Raw genomic sequence first — 19320 nt, 5'->3', positions numbered from 1 at the left:
AGAATTCTACCATACTTTCAAAGAAGAGTTAATACCAGTATGTCTAAATTTATTCCACAAATTCGAAACAGAAGGAAAAAATGTCAATTCATTTTATGAGGCCACAGTTACTCTGATACCCAAACCACATAAAGATCCAACAAAGAAAGAGAATTACTGGCCAATTTCTCTTATAAACATAGATGCAGAAATATTCAATGAAATACTTGCAAACCAAGAACACATCACAAAGATCATTCACCATAATCAAGTAGGCTTCATCCAAGAGATGTGGAGATGGTTTAATATATGAAAAATCAATAAATGGAATTCATTATATAAAGAGACTAAAAGACAAAAACCACATGATCATTTCACTAGCTGTAAAAAATGCTTTTGACAAAATCCAACATCATTCATGGTATTTACAGCAAGCTCATACATAGTAAACATTAATTTAAATGGAGAGGAACTCAAAGCAATCCCACTAAAATCAGGAACAAGACAAAGTTGACCACTCTCTCCATAGCTATTTAATATAGTACTTGAAGTTCTAGCTAGAGCAAAAAGACAATTGAATGAGATCAAGGGGAAGAAAGGAAGAAAGGTAGGGACGGAGGGACTGAGGGAAGGAGGGTGGTGTCCTAATGATATCCTGCTATACTCACAGCCTTGCTCAGCCATACCTGAGAAGCTTCCTCCAGCAGCAGTTGGAAACAAACAAAGAGCCCCACAGCTAGACATTATGTAGAGAGTTTGGAACACTCAGACCTAAACAGGATGTCTCCATCAAATCCCTCCCCTCAGAGAACAGAGAACCCTGTGGAAGAGGAAGCAGAAAGAATACAAGAGCCAGAGAGGATGGAGGACACCAAGAACACAAGGCCCTCTAAACCAGCATGGTCAAAGCTCACATGAATTCACAGAGACTAAAGATGTGTGTACACTGAGCCTACACACATCTGCCCAGTTCCTTTGTGTAAAGATTATGGCTTCCAGTTTATCCTCAGTTTCTATCCTTAGTATGAGAGCAATCAAGTAGTCCTCTCTCTGTCTGTGTCTGTTTCTTGTGCCTTTTCTTGCCTCTGTTCTTTCTTTCCGTTTGTTTGTTTTGTCTTATTTCAATGCATTTTTTTATCTTATTATATATTTTTGTGTTTTATTGTTCAAAGACTGTTGTTTCCTAATGAGAAACAGAAAGGGGGGTAGATCTGGATGGGAAGGGAGGTCGGGAAAACTAGGAGAAGAGGGAGGGAGGACTGTAATAGAACATATTATGTGATTTTTAAGAAAGCTATTTTCAAAACAGAGGATGGGAGAAACACATATTAAAGACCCACTGATGCAGGCTTTTGTTGGAGGTCAATGAGAGATGAAATTGACAAGTTACGTTTATAGACAGAGCCTAATGATACTCAAATGCTAGACTAAAGAAATGGAACTTAGTGGAGTCTAAAGGAGAGAAAAAGCAAAGCCTGTGTTTCTCACATGGCCCTGACAGCAATCTTCTGCAAATACTATTGCTTGTTTTACAGATGAGGGAACAAGCACACAGAGAAATTGTATGATTTCCTAAGTTTAGGGCCCTGCTCCAATTCAAACTCTTGGTAAAGAGTGTGTTTTACAAGGGTTGATTCAGCATAAGCAGATGAAATAAAACAGGGAAAGGCAACCAGCAGATAGTTCTGCTCTATCCCATTGCCCCGTCAGGCATTACTAATACATCCACTGTTACCAGAGAAGTCCAAATTAATCCTACAAAGTCTTCCCAGTATATGTTCTAAGGGAAATGAAAGTTGAGTTGAAGCCTACTGCACTTTTGAGGTGGAATAGGCAGTTACTGACAAGAGGAGATACCATGTAAGAAAACATTAGATTCAAACCTATATTACCCCACCCCACAAAACTCAGGAACCACCACAGGAGGGGGGGCATGGAAAGGCTGGACAAGCCAGGGATTGGAGAGGACCCAAGTAAAACAGTGTCTTCTGGGAGTTAACAGTCCCATGGCACTCACGAACTCCCAGCAGCTGTGATCATGATCACTTGAACAAGATGCCAGTCAATATCAGGGAGAGGGCAGGAGAGCATGAGCTCCCACTCCTAACTGAGGTGCTATTGACAGTATGGTGCTTCCTGGGGATGGAGAGTCTGTTTTCTTTAAGGGGATGATGGCCCATGTTAGGTTGACCACATGACAATGGGTGACCCCATGCCTGGGAGTATATGGACAGCACTTTGGATTCAATGGGTTGATGAAAAGAAAGAAAAAGGAGTGTATAGAATTGGATGGAGATAGAAGGGTGAGAATAGATCCAGGAGGCGTTAAGGGAAGAGTAAAGGGTAATCTGATCAAAATACACTGTATGAAATTCTAAAAGAGTTAATAAAAAGTTCTGAGTACTTTAAAAATTAGAGTGGATGTAGGATGTGTCAGAGGCAGTCAAATGGAAAAGGTAAATACTTGGAGAAGTAGTGATGTGTCAATAGGACTTGGAGTTTGCTTAATGTAGGAATAAGAGAAATGGAGTAACCAAACATCACTCCACAAAAAGAGGGGAGGAGCAGGAGGAGGAAAGGGGGGGTGGAAGAGGGACAAACAGACTCTGGAAAACAAATTGATTGTGAAAAGAAGAAAACAGCTAATGTTTAAGCATTGGGTATAAGCAAACACCAGGGTTCCCAACATCAGAATGAGGGTTGAGACTAGTGTTGGCAACAATCACCACAAAACCTAGAATCCCATGAATATAAAAGTTTCTCCTGATTCTTGGTACTATTGAAAGAATGCATATAGGAAATAAATCCAGTGCTTATTTACTCTAAAGTGTGTCATACAAGTGTCCTGGTAGAACTAAAGCTAGGAAAAGGTCAAGAGTGGATATAAACTAACTTTGCTTACTCTGCTTCCCTCCCTCCCTCCCTCCTTTCTCTCCCTTTTTCCTTCCTTCCCTCTATTCCACCTTCCCTTTTCCCCTCCCTCTTTCCCTTACCCTTCCCTTCTCTCTTCTTCCCCTCTCTCCCCTCCCCTCCTTCCCCTTCATTTATATGACAAAATGGGAGCAACTCCTGCATTTTCTGCTAGATCTTGAGGGCACTGCGTAAAGCATAGTGTCCTGCTCGATGAGATCCTGACATTTATTGTTTTCCGCTTCTTTTTTGTTTGATTTAATGGTTGGTTGGTTGGTTGGTTGGTTGGTTGGTTGGTTGGTTGGTTGGTTGGTTTGGGGTTTGGTTAGGTGTTTTGAGACAGGCTGTGTAGCCCTAGATGGCCTCAAACTTAAATTTCTTGAGCTCCTCACTCCTGAATCCTGGGATGTGATAGTTTTTCATGCAAAAAATAAAAAAGTGATGCCCATGTTTGGAGGAGGGACTGATTTTAATCCAGTCTCCTGCCAATGAGAAAATACAACATTTTGTTCTAAAATGTTACTTTGGGGATTTAATTTCCTTTGGTTCAAATCAGAGCATGGCCCTAAAGTGAGGAAGGAAGTCATGCGATTTCTCTGTGTTTGTTCCCTCATCTGTAAATGGCTAACAGTTTCTGCTTAGAATTGCTATGAGGGACTCAGCCAATTGGTGTCAACCCAAGATATACTTAGTTCTCCCTTCTGCTCCTCTCAGCCTTTCCTTCTAGCCTGTCCTCATTCCTTTGTCACTCCTCTGACCTGTAGAAGCACCCTCTTCCAAGGGCCCACAGCCCACACACTAGGTCGGGAGTCAGGTAGGCTGTCTTTATCCTCCTTCTTGTTCTTCATTTGGGTCTCCCCAGACTTACTCTTTGTTCTGAGGCAACATGCCTACCTGAACCCCTCTTTCCGGCCCCCTCCACCTCTTTAGGATTTGGCCTCTTGCTTTGGACCTAGTATCATCCTAGCTCTTTCTCACTGCTCCTTTGCTTTCTACCCCATCTCTATTCCTTCATGACTCCCTGACAACCAGCAGAATGGTTCTGAACCATCTGTCTACCAGGGACCCCACAGTTGCCACACTTGGCTGAGATACAGAATCACTCATTCTCCAGAAGGAACCCCAACAGCTACCACACTTGGCTGGGACTCATAGAGGGCAACAGCGATCAAAATCAGAATACCCATGATCAAGACCAGATAGCCACACCAAGAAACACTCCAAATATTGCAATTCAAGATGCCTAAATATCATTGCAGAAACAAAAACATGACCAACCTGATGTGGAAGGTCAATGCAATATGAAATATGATATATTTGTTTACCAGAATAAGAACTTACACACAAAAGGCTGGGGAGTCAGAAGCATAGCAGGCTTCCAGAGGAAGAAAGGAGAAGAAAGAGTCGTTTCTCTTTCACTTCCTTTTATCTCCACCTGTTTTAAATTTCCTTATCCCCGCCCTTAGGGCAGATAGCTCTTTTTGTTATTCATCTTTTGCTTATATTTGACAAGGTAAAGGAAGGAACATGGGGAGGGGCAACTAACGTATATGAAAATCCATATAGAAACCTAATATGTAGACACTTTCTATATACAAACATATATAAAAAGAATTTAAATGGGATTACCGCATAATGGTAGAGACAATGCTCTAATTAGTTATCATATGTCAACAAATAAAACCACCAGTGTCAGGAATGGGTTACATTATTTTTGAGTCATTGGCCAAAGAGGTCCCTAAAAAACCCCAAATATCACATGCTATTGTCAAGGCTATTGGCTAGTCTCCATAACCTGACAGTAAGACCGTATTGCTAAAGACATAACTTATTTATGTCACTGAACATGGAGTAGCAACTAGCACCCAACTAGAAGCTTCATTTCTATTGACTAGTGTTCATGGTGCTGGGAAGTGCTTTGCATGCTACTGGAGGAGAAAAGTCATCAGCTACCCACCCTGTGGTCTGCCTGCAAGACATGCTGGGGCAAGAGTGGAACAGGTGCGCTGGGATTAGCCAACCATGTTTTCACTGGATTTAAATACTCTATGAGACAAAACGCTGTGCCTGACACTGCTAAAGTCACCAAGACCTGAGACTAGAGAGGTCATGGGCCCTAGGGGAAAAGCAGAATATCATTATTCTGCTAAAGGAACACAGCAACAAAATGACTCCTGATAGCATATTGCTATAATTACAGATTAGAGCATCATTTAACACTCATCAAAGGAGTTTCTTCTTGCAATGGATGAGAACTAACACAGACAACGTGCATAGAGTAATAGCCTTCAGTTTGGAGTACTGAGCCCTAAATGGGATGTCTTTACTAATCCCTTCCCCTCAAGGCTCTGGGGTCTATGTAGAAGAAGAGGTGGAAGGATTGTAAGAGCCACAGGTTGTGGTGACTCCAAGAAAACAGTATCTCCCAGATACAACAGGACTGATATGAGAGCTTACATAAGGCCTGAAGAGTTTCAAACCAGACAAAAATCCCAGCACTGAGAAGGGGAAGTAGACATCTACGACTAACTAGGAAGCTATTTGCAGTTGATACACACCAGGAAAGGGAAAAATCCATTTTCTCCAATGGAGTATTTTTGGGTATATTGACCACATTCCAAGCCAGGCACCATGTCCAAGGTTAGTTGGCCAACACAAAACAGGCTGTGTGTGTGTTTTGTTTTGTTTTTGTCTGAGACTGTGTTTGAGAAATAATTTCTGGGTAACAAGTGGTACATAGTTTGTTTTGTTTTGATCTTTTTGTTTGGGGATTGGTTTTTTTTGGTCTTATTGGGATTTTTGTTTATTGTTTTTAGTTTGTTTTGATTTCATTTTTTGTTGCTTTTTAGGAGTTTGGGTTTTTGGAGAGAAAGAAGAAAAGTTGTGTATACAGGAAGGTAGGCTGGATCTGAGAGGAGTTGGAGGAAGGGATAGAATATGATAAAAATGTATTTTATGAAAAAAATTGAAACAAAAATTAATTAATAAAAAGATTGCTGTGAGGGCCGAATGAAGATACATGTCAAATGGAATCAGCTCTTAAATACAATTTCTTCATTCTCATTGACTGCTGAATCATTCTTTTCAGACTTTAACACAGACAAAAGCTGCTTCTCAGGCTTCCTAAGAGGAAATTCCCCCTTAATTTAGTATATCTGAACCAGATAAGCAACATTAAAGAACCATGGATGAAACAAATGACATAAAGGAAATTCTTCCTGCTTTTTCTTATCTTTAAGGTTATTCTAGCCACAGAGTAAATTACCAGTCACACCCAGTCTCCATGCACATGACATTGGGAAGATGGACTTTGACAAATGACCTTCACAATGGAGCTTAACAGAAAAGAAAAATAATGTATATAAGCTAGAAGTGAAACCCAGGCCAGGTCTTGTGTATGTAAAGCATTCTCTCTGCCATAGAGCTACAACCGCAGCCTGACAAACTCCTTGTAGCTCTTCTGTTTCCACAGAATGGAACAGGAGTCTGGGAAGGAATACGTACTGTCTCCAAAGGCCACCCACCTCTTAAGTATCTATGAGTTCTTCAGTACAAACTCAGATGACAATGCTGCCCTTGGAGATGGGGGATACAAAATTTCTTCACATAGTTTCTTTTTTCCAGCATAGCATTATAAACATGAATTTATATGATTCAAGTAATAGCCCCACAGTGTTAGCACCTAGGAAGTAGACTGCTGTGGAAAGATGACCTGACCATAATTGTTCCTGTCTTCAAACACTTAGAGTCAATTAGAAAAATGAATAAACCTTTGGCTTATTGTAATGTTCTATTCACAGCTCAAAGTAATTTTGAATTAAGGCTATTTTTTTTCTCCTGATGCCTTAAAACAGTACATCATTTCCTTATCCAAAATTTTCTGCAACAAGTACTGCTAGAAAATTGGTAAATGTTAAAGCCAGCTCTTACAGGATAAAAACTTTGATGTACATTTGCAAAGGTCTGTGGTATAGACCTCAAGCATTGCTCATTTCCAGTAACCAAAAGGTAGTTCTCAAAAGTCAGCTATGTAGCTGGAGAGATGGCTCACACATTAAAGGTTAGGCTCACAACCAAAAAAGTCAACTCTGAGCAAGTCTATACAGTAACTGGCTCTAACAAACTAAAATGAGCTGTCTCCGACACACCACTGTCATTGTACCAACTCACCTAGGAGCTATCTTTCAAGTGTAGTCTCAGGGAATCAGTATGCCCTGGAAGCCAGGCATACAGAGTAGTCCAGGGTTCAAAACTTGATCCTTCCGTGGCTATAGAGGTTATCCAATGAATGTAATTGACTGTAATTTGTATGAAAATTGTGGTGTGAGCCTTTTCTTTATGGCGTCTGATCTTCCCAGATCAGACCAGCCTGGTAAATCAATTAAGAAATGTTGGGAACAGTGATAATATAGGTCAAAGATGATTCCAGGAGATTTGCCTTCAGTGATGTCACTTCTTGGTTGAGTTCCAAGAGCACCTATCTGATACTCTGTCAACAGTACATTATTGATGGTGCCCTCTGTGGCCACATTGGCTGCCATGTTATTGAAGCTGTTCATAGGTGTGAAGAGGTACCACCTTGAAAAACAGGTACATCTGTTGTTAGAGCCAACTTCTGAGAGAAATCTGATACAAAGTCCTTCATAGGGAATGTCAAGACAGCAGAGTAGTATCACGGACTGAAGTGACCCTTGGTACAGGCATTTGGAATGTCAGAGCTCCCTATTCTCTTGAGAATCTTCCCTAGGATATGAGGAGATTCAAGTTGGGAAATGTTGAAACTGGAGACAAATAATTGGCCATATTGTACCCATTCCCTCCTGATTCTATAAACTCCTACTGCCTATGGATTGGTACAGACCAGCTTACATCATTTCTTCCTTTCCACATTGAATTGACTCTGAAGGCTTACTATCTCTCCCATCTCTCACACCTCTTATGGACAAACAGGTACTTCTTCCTCTGGCTAGCAACAAAGAGGGTGGAAAAATGTCATTGCAGGAAATCTTGGATGATCTTCCAGAGCCAGCTCCTGGAATCTGTTTAACCAGAAGCAAAGTCTCCAGGCAGCACCTCACAGGACACTGCTCCTGTGACAGCAGGGGTGAGGAAGGGCCATGCCTTTCTGTATCCTACTAACAAGAAACCATTTCACAGAATCAGCAAAGGAACACAGAGAAAGTGTGAGGTAGAGCACACAGGTGCTGTCTCTTGTGTGCTGAGGCCCCCCTCAGTTCATTGCTTAACCCACATCTTCTTAAGCACTGTGTGCTCTACCATACTGGTGCTTACTATTGATGAGTCTGTCTCCAGGAGACCATTTGGCATTGGAGTAGCATCCTATTCTCTATCCTCAGGACCATCCCAGAGGTTGGTATATAGAATCACATGCCTACAAATGAAGCAACTAAAATTTGAGGAGGCTCAAAAGCTGATAACCTGAAAACATCAGATTCAAATTTCTGTCACTTATATCTTTTCACTCCAACTGCTACTATACAACCCTGTCACATGACAAAGGGCTCAAAAGAAGGTCCAAGACAGTTTCTGGATAAGATAATAGGCTAGAACTTGCCTCTTGGTAACCTGAGTAAGAAGAGTCCACATAGGACTTGGTTTATTCCAAAGACAAAATGGAGGAGAACTTTGAAAATTCTCAAAAGTAATAACAGAATCACTGGAAAGTACCAGGAAAAAGACAGTGCATGGGAGTTAAATCCTCCAACCAAAACTCAGCTTTAGGCTCGAAGCCCCTGGTGAAGGGAGTAGAAGCAGACGCTTCATCCAAGAGGTCAGCCAGACATCTCTGGTGAGGTCTTGTACCCTCTAGACGAGCTTGCCAGAGTCCTCACTGTACACCCACCCTTGGTAAGACAGTGATTCCTCTGGCCACAGCACAGCGGTGGAGCAGAATCCCATCTTGTCACTCTGTATAACTCAGCAAGTAGTGTTTAGGTATTATCCTCAGAGAGAAACTACTGTTTAAACCTCATCTGCCCTGGAACATGGAAACAAGGAACAATTCCAGGCCAGGGAACCAGAATTTAAACTGCTACAACTCCAAGGCAAGAGACCACCCTGGGAGATAGCTGTGGAAAGGGCCGGCTGTCCCCAACAAGCCAGAAAGTGCAGGTGCAGGGTGCGGTGCATGGGGCGGAGGGGGGGGAGGAGGGGGGAGGGGGCGGGGGCGTAAGTGGGGAGCAGCTCTAGATGCCCTAGTAGGATCAGCCCCTTGAGAACCCATCTGTCTCCACCGCTGAAGAGCACAAACACACACCCACAACTGAAATCAGCCCTTTTCCACTCGTACTCCTCAGTGCTGTGGTTACCCCCTCCAGACCCAAAGAGACACCCTCTGCTAGACCTTTAGCCACTCTGGGGGATGCAATGTGGAGAGTCTCTGGTGAGACTAGCCCATAAATTACAAGGATTTTAAAGATTTTGTTCCCTTCATTTGAAAAAAAAAGAATTTCAATTATTTCCTGTTCCCATGCCTCCTTCACCTACCTCTTCCATTCACTTCCATTTCCATGTTTGCTTAAAACAGTGTGTGATTTTATAACACAATCTATACTAGTTTTTTTTTCATTTTCTAGTTTGTGATTATTGGTGTCACATTTGTGGTATTGATTTTCAGTAGTACTTGACAGTATTACTACTGTAGGAATTTGGATTTTGTTTCTATTTTTTACTCTCTATGTAGAGAGTGGGCTCTGAGTTAACATCCATAGATAGGGGCTGGAGACAGGACTCACTGATTAAGGGAACTTGATGGCTTTGCAGAGGATTTGTGCTTCCTGCCCAGTACTTACCTGGTGGCTCATAACCATCCTTAACACCAGTTGCAGAGAACTGGTGCACCCTTCTGACCTCCAGGAGCACCAGGCATGTACATGGTGCACTTACATATATGCAGGCAAAACACACATATACATGAAATAAAAAGAAATAAATCTTTTAAAAGATTTAAAGACCCACAAAATAAAGCCAGAAGTGACAGCTATGCCAACAAAATGTACAAACTGCATCATGAAAACACGAAGAACACTTAAAAATGAGAGGTGACTGATGGGAGAAATCCTTCTGTCTATATGTTGTCTTATTGGTTGATAAATAAAGCACTGTTGGCCAATAGGGAAGCAAGATAGGTGGGACTAGGAGTCAAGGAGGATTCTGGGAAATACAGTCAAGAGTAGAGAGTTGCCATGTGATCCCGGGAGGACAGGGTGCAAGTCTGGCATTCTCGGTAAGATAAGACCTTATAAAAATATATATTAGTAGTTATGGGTTAATAATTAAGTCAAAGCTAGCCATTAAGAAACCATACCAAATGGCCAACAGCTTCATAATTAATATAATGTTCTGCATGTTCATTTGGAACTGATGCAGCTCAGGAACCAGGATGGAGGGAAGAATACGTAGTACACATGACAAATTCTACAAAGCTGATACCTCCCAAATTTCCAAATTCAAAGATTCTGAAATGGACAGGATGCCAACTACAGAGCTCAAATCTTACTAGTAAAACTGATCACTGACCTCAAACACAATCAGGTGAATTAAGTACAAACTGATCACTGACCTCAGAGATACAATCAGGTGACTTAAATACAAACTGGTCACTGACCTCAAAGATACAATATCGGGTGACTTAAATACAAACTGGTCACTGACCTCAGAGACACAATATTGGGTGAATTAAATACAAACTGATCACTGGCCTCAGAGATACAATCAGGTGAATTAAATACAAACTGATCACTGACTTCAAAGAAACAATCAGGTCAATTAAATACAAGACCCAGAGAGAAAACTCAACAACAACACAGAAAAAAGCCCATAAAGTTGATTTTTTAAAAAGAAAGAAAAAGGAAAACAAAAGGGCCAAGAGTATGGATGAAAAATCAGCAAGGATATGGTGATACATTTTTCTGAAAATATCTCTTGACTCCTAAGAGACTGAACTTTTGCTGGACCTTGCAGCCAAATTAATAATATGCAAAGCATATAAAAAATAGAGAAAGAGAGCAAGGCCTTTTGCTAAGTGTCAGGCAGAAGACACATGGGATTTTAAGTGGAGAATTTAAACTTGTGCTTGCTCTTCATCAAGCTACTCTAAGAGAAAGTTGCTTTATTTTCATTCCTTAATACATTATAAATGCACAGGGAAATTTTTGAAATTTGAGATTTTTGAAAAAGAAATGCTAGAAAAGAAAGACTTAATAACACAGAGAAAAGCATCACCAACAGAGTCAACCAAGAACAAGGAGAGTGTATGATGGATAGAAGACAAAGGCAAAGGGTATTCTACGTTCAAATGCCAAACGTGAGCATTACCATGAAGTCCAAGGACTCTGGGATATGATCAAGAGAAAAAAATCTCAGAATCTAATGGGTAGAATGAGCTGAGGTTAAAAGCTAAAGACTGTTCAACAAAATTATGGCAGAAACTTCTCAAAACTAGATAAAGAAATGGATGTTTAAACATGAGAGGCATTTATAATCCCAAATAGACATGGCCAGAGAAGAACTTCCCCCACAACATATTAGAGTTAATACATCAAAAATACAAAGCAAATAAACAATACTAATATCTCTAAGGGAAAAACACTAAGTTGTCCATGAAGGTGAACAGAATAACACCAGCTGTCACACTAGCAATCCTAAAAACTAGGATACCGTGGACTGATATATCCCTGAAAGCATATAACACAACCAAAGTGTTACCTGCAACAAAGCTATCGCTTGAATTAATGGAGAAATAAGCCTATCGAGACAAGCACACACGAAGGCAGTTCATAATAACCAATGCATAGCTGCTGAATACAGTTAAAAGAATACTATACAGGGAACAGAGAGGAAGTTGGTGACAGCACAGGAGAGAATGAGCCTCGTGAGAGGGATATGCAACAAAGGAAAGCTAGAAACGAACCACTCAGGTGCAACATAGTAAACTAGAAAAAGCCCTAACACGAACAGGGACAGAAGAAAAGAACAGGGCTAGAAAGCGGGCTCAGCATTAGGAGCACACACTGTTCTTCCAGAGGACCATGGTTTGATTCCCAGCACCCACACAGCATCTTGCAACCCTCTGTAACCCCAGTTTCAGCAGAACCAATACCCTCTTCTGACCTTTGAGGGCTCCAGGCATACTTATGGTACACATACATGCATGTAAGCAAAACACTCATATACATAAAATAAAATAAAATAAATAAACCTTTTAAAAATGAGAACAATCCAGCCAACCAGAAAACAACAAATAAAACTACCTGAATCAGTAAATGAAGCAGTTAATGTAATTGCCTCTATTGTTAATTGCCTCAAATCACCAGTAAAGAAATGTAAGCTAGCTGACTTGAATCAAAATCTAGACCAAAGCCGGGCGGTGGTGACGCACACCTTTAATCCCAGGACTCCAGAGGCAGAGGCAGGCAATCTCTGTGAGTTCGAGGCCGGGCTGGACCAACAGCCTCCAAAACAATACAAAGAAACCCTGTCTTGTAAAACAAACAAACAAAAATCTAGACTAACTGGTGTATTGCCTGCTAAACAAAACAAAACAAACAAACAAACAAAAAAACCACACCTCATTGGTAAAGACACCCACAGACTAATAGCCAAAGTTTGAAAGCCAGTCTTTCAAGGTAGTGGAAGCTGAAACAAGCTGGTGTGGTAATTCTGCGATTTAATAGTGAAGATATCAAATCAAAATTAGTCAGAAGAGATGATGAAAGCTACCACCTATTAATAAAGAAAAAAATCATCAAGAAGAAATAACAACTCTAACTGTATATGCACTGAATGGTGGAGCTACCAATTCCAATAACAAAATACGAATGAGCATAAAATGTTTGATTGATACAGTAACAGTGGGTGGTGTCAATACCCTATTATCATCTTTAAATAGGTCATCCAAACAGCAATAACGACAACAAAACCAGAAAAGGAAACCTCTGAATTAAGTCATAACTAGATCAAATTGACTTGACAGGTAGGTACTGAGTAGTCCATCCAACAGATGTGGAATTACACATTTTCCCCAGTAGCTTGTGGAACATTCTCTAAAATAGAACACATTAGGCAATAAAATCATAACACATACAACATAATCAAAATAATTTCTAGTAACTTAACAGTGGTATAGAATTAGAAATAAATAGAGAAACCACAGAAAGTATACAAATACTTGGAGAATGACCAACAGATTATCAGCAAAATCAGAAGGGATTTTAAGTGTTTCTAGAAACAAATGTTGTGTGGAATATTATTTTAAGAGGTGTTACACTTGTTTATGCTGTGGAATATTTGTTTAATGATGCAAAGATGTGTTGCATTCTTTTTTGTTGCATTTGTTTAACTCTGTAAAGCTCTGTGTGTGTGTGTGTGTGTGTGTGTGTGTGTGTGTGTGTGTGTTGCTGTGCCTGTCTAAAACACCTAACTGGTCCAATAAAGAACTGAACAATCAATAAGAAGGCAGCAGAAAGGATAGGCAGGGCTGCCAGGCAGAGAGAATAAATGGAAGGAGAAATCAGAGAGGGAAAAGGAGCAAGACAACAAGGAGAGGAGAACTCCAGGGACCAGCAACCCAGCTACACAGTAAGCCATGGAGTAAGAGGGAAAGTAAGATGTACAGAAAAAAGAAAAGGAAAAGGCCCAGATGCAAAAGGTAGAAAATCTGGCTGGAAACAAGCCAAGCTAAGGCCAGACATCCATAAGACAGAATAAGCATCCATGTGTGATTTATTTGGGAGCTGAGTGGCAGGCCCGCCAAAAGAGCAAAATATTAGAAACAACAACTACAGTCAAATAAAGCACAATTTATCAGAACTTTTGAGATATAAATAAGGCAGTTCTAAGAGTTAAATTTATAGCTTTAAGTGCTTAAATTAAAAAACAACCACAGCAGAGATGTCTACAACAAATAACCAATGATGAACCTCACTGTTCATCAAGGTTTTAGAAGACCAAAAGCCATCCAAACCTAAAAAGCAGTAGGAGGCTAGAAATAAAAAAAAATGAGGACAGAACCAATGAAAGACCAACACATTGAATCAATTAAATACAAAATTGATCCTTTGAAAAGATAAGTAAGATTGGGAATCTAACCAAATAGGAAAGTTCCAGGATAATAAATTAGAAATGAAAGAGGGTGGTGTTACAACAAAGTCCAAAGAAATCCAGCAGCTCATTGAAGAATTCCAAAAAAAAAAGTCCTAAAAACTGGACAGTCTAGTGATGTGGAAAGTCTCTATATACACATTACCTGCTTAAATTAAGTCAAGAAGATATCAGCAACTTAAACCGCTCCATAATCAACAAGAGTCAAACAGTAATGAAATATCTCCCCAACGAAGAAAAGCCCTGTACCAGAGGGATTCATTGCTGAAGTCTACCAACTCTTCGACAAAGATTTAGTACCATCACTCTTCAAACTGTTCCCAAGACAGAGCAGGGAGAGCATTAACAAACTCATTCTGGGAAGCCAGTATTGTCACATACAAACAGAAGACTGCATACCAGTTCTCCTCATGAGCATAGATGAATAAAATCCTTGCAGGCCTGAAGACACTGCTCAGTGATTAAGAGCATGCAGTGCTCTTCCAGAGGACCTGAGTTTGGTTCCTAGCACCCTAGCCAGGTGGCTCACAGTTACCTGGAACTCCAGCTCCAGAGGATCTGACGCTCTCTCTACTGGCCACCAAGCACACCAGCACTCATGTGTACATACCTGCCCAAAAAGACATACACATACACACAACAAAACATAAAATAAATCTTTAAAAACTAAAATATTTGTCAAATGTGTTCCTAAAAACGTAAAGGTCATATACCATGATTAAGTTGGTTCTATCCCAGGGATTCATGTTGATTCAACATATGCAAGTCAATAAACGTAATACAGAACATATATAGGCTTAAAGATAGAAAGTACACAATCACCTCAGAGATGCAGAAACAGCTATTGGCAAGCTCCAACATCTCTTCATGAAAACAATCTCTGAATATGTAGGGTTATAAGGGACGTATCTCCACATAAAGACTATACATGATAAACCTGCAGCTAACATTATACTAAATAGGGAAAAACTGTGCCTCCTAAAGTCAAAAACAAGACAAGGGCTCTCTCTCTCTCTCTCTCTCTCTCTCTCTCTCTCTCTCTCTCTCTCTCTCTGTGTGTGTGTGTGTGTGTGTGTGTGTGTGTATTCTTATTCAATATGGTGTCCAAGCTGGGGTAAATTTTTAGAAAGGGTATTAAACGGAAGCTAGAAATCTGGACACTGATTCTCTTGGGTTCTAACCGCACCATATCTTGCTGGAAGTTTGTAAACATCTTCACCTCCATTACTGTGCACAGTGCTTCTATGTTGTATCTTCAGTGGTCCTCCTTTCCCCAAATTGCCTCTCACCCTCGTTTCTTTAGCACAGCAACCACTAGCCTTCAGAGCTCTCAACACCTGTCCTTCACTTTAGCAAACATCCATGGCTTCAGGTGAAATGTTCTGGTAGAGGCATGAAATCTCTCAGAGTGATGGCTTGCTCAAGTTTTACAACAGCCTTTGGATTTTTTTTTCAGAGAAACCTCAGTTATCAAAAGAATTCCCAGGATGAAAGTCAGATGAATAGAAGCTACAAACACTTAGAGCACTCTGGATGATGCAAAAGCATTTCAATATCGGTTTGGCTCGCCATGCTGGGTAAGGGGTAACTCATTTTAATGTGAAGGTAACAGTGACAGGGAAAAGTCAGTGTTCTTAGCTTGTAGCTGATACTGCGGTGCTGAAATGTACAGAGTGAGATCCTAGCTACAGCCTGTATTCCTTGAAATTCATTCCACCCAATTCCAATCTACGAAAGTATTTCTAGTCTATTTGGAGTTCCAGATACGTTTTTCCCTAACAAAATAAAGGTATGCGAGGTGACAGTGATGCCTTCATGAGCAGTCGGGAGCCTGAGCAGACGAGCAGGCTTTCTGAAGGTTGTTTCAGGTCACACTCTACACCCTGGGCACTAAAGTAGTCAGTCAGGGGGAAAAATCATATCTAAGATGATGCCTGCCTCATTCGAGCTTATGATGAATTTGTAGAAGTTTGTTCCCGGAGTCTGAGGTTTTAAATCTTGCCTCCCAAAATGGGCCAGAGAAATAGATTTTTTTGCCACCTGGCACCACCAATTTAACAAACAACTTTAAATCTGTACCTCGGAGTATAGCTATATAGCAAAAATATCTTTTAAATCTCTCTGCAATCATGACATTCAAATGACCTGATCATGCAACACTAGAATTCAGATGAGTGTAAAGACAGCCCACTGATGCAAGGGACAGCTTAAAGGAGGGTAGAGAATCTAGAGAATCTGCAGGCACTCACCCTGCACCCTGGGCTCTCATTTTCATGATAGAAACCAGGCTAGTAGACAACTGCTCTTTCTCAAAGGGACCCTGTTTGCAAACATGAACAACCATTGCTTTGTTCTCTTGAGAGAAAACAATACCGCATCAATCAAAGCAAAGCCACGTACCCCAACTCGCTCCTGCAGCTGCTCATTCAAAACCGCATGTCATTCCCTGCAAGCCAGAGTGCCTGCCTGCCTGCCGGGATGATTGTGTATCCTCTGCCTTGGCTCTTCCGAACACCGCTGCAGGTTAACTCTTGGAGGCTGGATGCTCTAACCCAGAAAGCCAAGGCTCTCTAACTTAACCAATTGCATGCTGACTCATCCAGCAGGCTTAAGGCACCCCGCAGAGCCTGCTGATGGGCGAACCCTTGCACACTAGAGCAATACTTCTCAACCTGTGGGTCGCGACCCTTCCGCAGGGATTACCTCAAGACCATGGGAACTTAACATTACATTTATAAAAGTAGCAAAATTAGCGTTATGAAGTAGCAACAAAATAATTATATGGCTGGGGGTGGTCACAAGGAGGAACTGTATTAAAGGGTGACAGCATTGGAAAGTTAACAATCGCTGAGCTAGTCCGCCCTACTAGTCCTCTTTGATTTGGAAAGCAATGGATTCATTTCCCAAGGTATCAATTACACACCGCAGAGACAAGATTGAACCGTCAGTGCAGAGAGTGAAGCTAAGAACATTTCGTATGAAGGAGTTAAGCTCCAGGAAAGAGCATGTCTTTCCTGGACAGAATGCAATCTGATGGAGAAAAGTATTTGAATGTAGCAAATGTACCAAATTACCTGGGTAATTTGGAGAAACAAATGAAGTCATATTTATACTACCCTTGGTGTCCCTCCAGGGAAACCTCCCCAAAACAGCTTCCTTCAATACTGCCTATGGAGTGTGTGTGTGTGTGTGTGTGTGTGTGTGTGTGTGTGTGTGTGTGTGTGTGTGTGTGTGTGTGTGTGATTCTTCTGTTTGGGAGTTGATTACAAGTGTCAAAGCCAAGGAAAGAAAGTAAACCCTTCCAGTGTTGGAACAGCTTTTGTTTTTGTTGTTTTGTTTTCGGTTTTTATTCCTTGAGACAAGTTATCATTGTGTCCTAGCTTCAATCACAACCATTCCCCAGCCCAGGCCTCTGGAGTTGATGAGATCTCAGGCCTGTGTCCCATGCCTGCCACTGGCGCAACGCTTGGCGGCCCACCTCCTTCCCCTTGTCACCACACAGGATGCTAATGAACCTAGAATCCCCAAAGAAGACTTTGTTCCCTTTCTGCTTGGAAGTGAATTGCTGCATAACAATGCTGAGGCAAAAGGCGAGCTGCAGCAAGCCCCTGGCTTTCTTCAGGAAGAGTCTGCTGAGGCCTCCAAGGAAGGAAGGACAAAGCAGGAAGCTGACACAAGTGTTTGCTAAAGCCTGGACTCCTAAAGGGTGTCGTGAAGACACACAGGCCCAACAGGAACCTGGGCCAGGGGCTGCTGGTTGCTCGTCTCTGCCACCTGCAGCTTCCAGGGCTGCCTTCTGAGCTGCATTACCTGCTAATTGGCCTCTAGGCTCCAGGGCCTCCTTTGCTTAAACAACACCTGCCCTGGAGGCCGGGCTGGTCTGTACCGGATATCTGAACTATGGGATGTCGGAAGATACAGAAGTGATCACACAGAGAAAACTGTCAGGAGACCCTTTTCAATAAAGTGACAAGAGGAGGCTGGAGCAGCGGGCATAGAAGAGCAGGCAAAACTGAACAAGAGAGATGAGATTCTTATTTCAGGGCTATAGAGAATGACCACGATTTCTTCTTTACGAGTTTAGAAAACTTGACCAGTCAGCCGTTTTGAGCCTTTTAATCTTACTTTATCACTTGTAATTACCTTGGCGTGTGCAGCCCCATTTCCTGATTGTGACAGGAACGTGTGGCTGGTGAGAGCAATGTGCATCACTTTCATACACGCAATCCTTCAGGAATGTTCATTTTTTTTTCCTGTCGAGTAAAATATAGAAAGTGTCTCCGACTCCAAGCTGGAGTAAATGACAATGGACGTTATTAACTCATCACACACATCCCAACAGCTGGTTACCTTAGGACCCCAGGAGAGTCTTAAGGATCCAGATCTGGCACTGCAACCACAAACATCTTTAAGAACAGAAAAAAAAATCCAAGAAATTGCTCTAGGAATTTCCAATAAAGGGGACATATAAATCTACCCTACAATCCATCAATCTCACACCTCCATATTTATACACAGGAAAACATATTTCCATGTATCACAGCCTGAGCGCAAACACAGAGTTTATGCAAGAATGTCCTTGGCTGCTTTATCCGTACTCACAAAGAGCTGAGCTGTGGAGTATTTGTTGCCACTGCTCCCTAACAGAGTGAATCATCAGCGCACACCAAGTATTACTTTCACGTGGCTGTGACTCAAGAGTTGGCAGTAAGGACTTAAGTGAGAAAGGAGATATATTTTTGCCCCCAGTTTCAGAATATTCAGCCTGTGGCCCCTTGGCTCTATGCGCTTGAGTAGGACATCACGGTGTGGGGACTGTGGCAGGAAAGCATCTCTCACTTCAAGGATAACCAGGAAGCAGAGAGAGAGGATGTGGACACTAGGCCACCTCTCTCACCTTTCCTTCTGTCTGCGCTCCCTCCCAGATTATGAATATTACTGCTCAGAGCCAGCCTGTCTCTGGAGAAGCCCTCATAGACACATCCATGGCTGGGCCTTATCAGTCTCCTAGACAATCTAGAGTCGGTCAGGTCAAGTTGTCAATGAAGGCACTCAGCAGAGATGAATGTAAAAATATAAAGCAGACATAGGGAACACTTACTGAATACGTGGCATTGTGGGGGAATAGTGGAGCACTTGCCTACCACAGTTAAAAGAAAAAGAAAAGAAAACTGACTGTCCTAGTTAGGGTTGTCATTGCTGTGATAAAACAGCATGTTCAGAATTAACTTGGGGTGTAGAGGGTTCACTTGGCTTACATACCTTGACTCACAATCCATTGATGGTGCATGAAACAAGGACACCACCGCT

General features: G+C 41.5%; 1 protein-coding gene across 4 annotated transcripts in view; it reads right to left on the bottom strand.

Annotated features, from left to right (window-relative positions):
• Asah2 (N-acylsphingosine amidohydrolase 2) overlaps positions 1-16562 on the bottom strand; it is a 116538-nt gene extending 99976 nt beyond the window's left edge. For 3 of the 4 annotated variants that reach the window (XM_040745595.1, XM_040745588.1, XM_040745602.1), the window contains exon 1: positions 16411-16562. The gene's annotated coding sequence lies outside the window, so the exon portion shown is untranslated. Of the gene's footprint in view, positions 1-14545; positions 14621-14832; positions 14892-16410 lie in introns of those variants that run through there. The other variant, XM_040745586.1, reaches the window with a different exon arrangement.
• Between the last annotated feature and the right edge of the window lie 2758 nt (positions 16563-19320).

Source organism: Mesocricetus auratus, unplaced genomic scaffold, assembly GCF_017639785.1.
Source record: "Mesocricetus auratus isolate SY011 unplaced genomic scaffold, BCM_Maur_2.0 Super-Scaffold_4256, whole genome shotgun sequence".
Taxonomy (NCBI): domain Eukaryota; kingdom Metazoa; phylum Chordata; class Mammalia; order Rodentia; family Cricetidae; genus Mesocricetus; species Mesocricetus auratus.
This window is presented reverse-complemented; position numbering and strand designations above follow the sequence as displayed.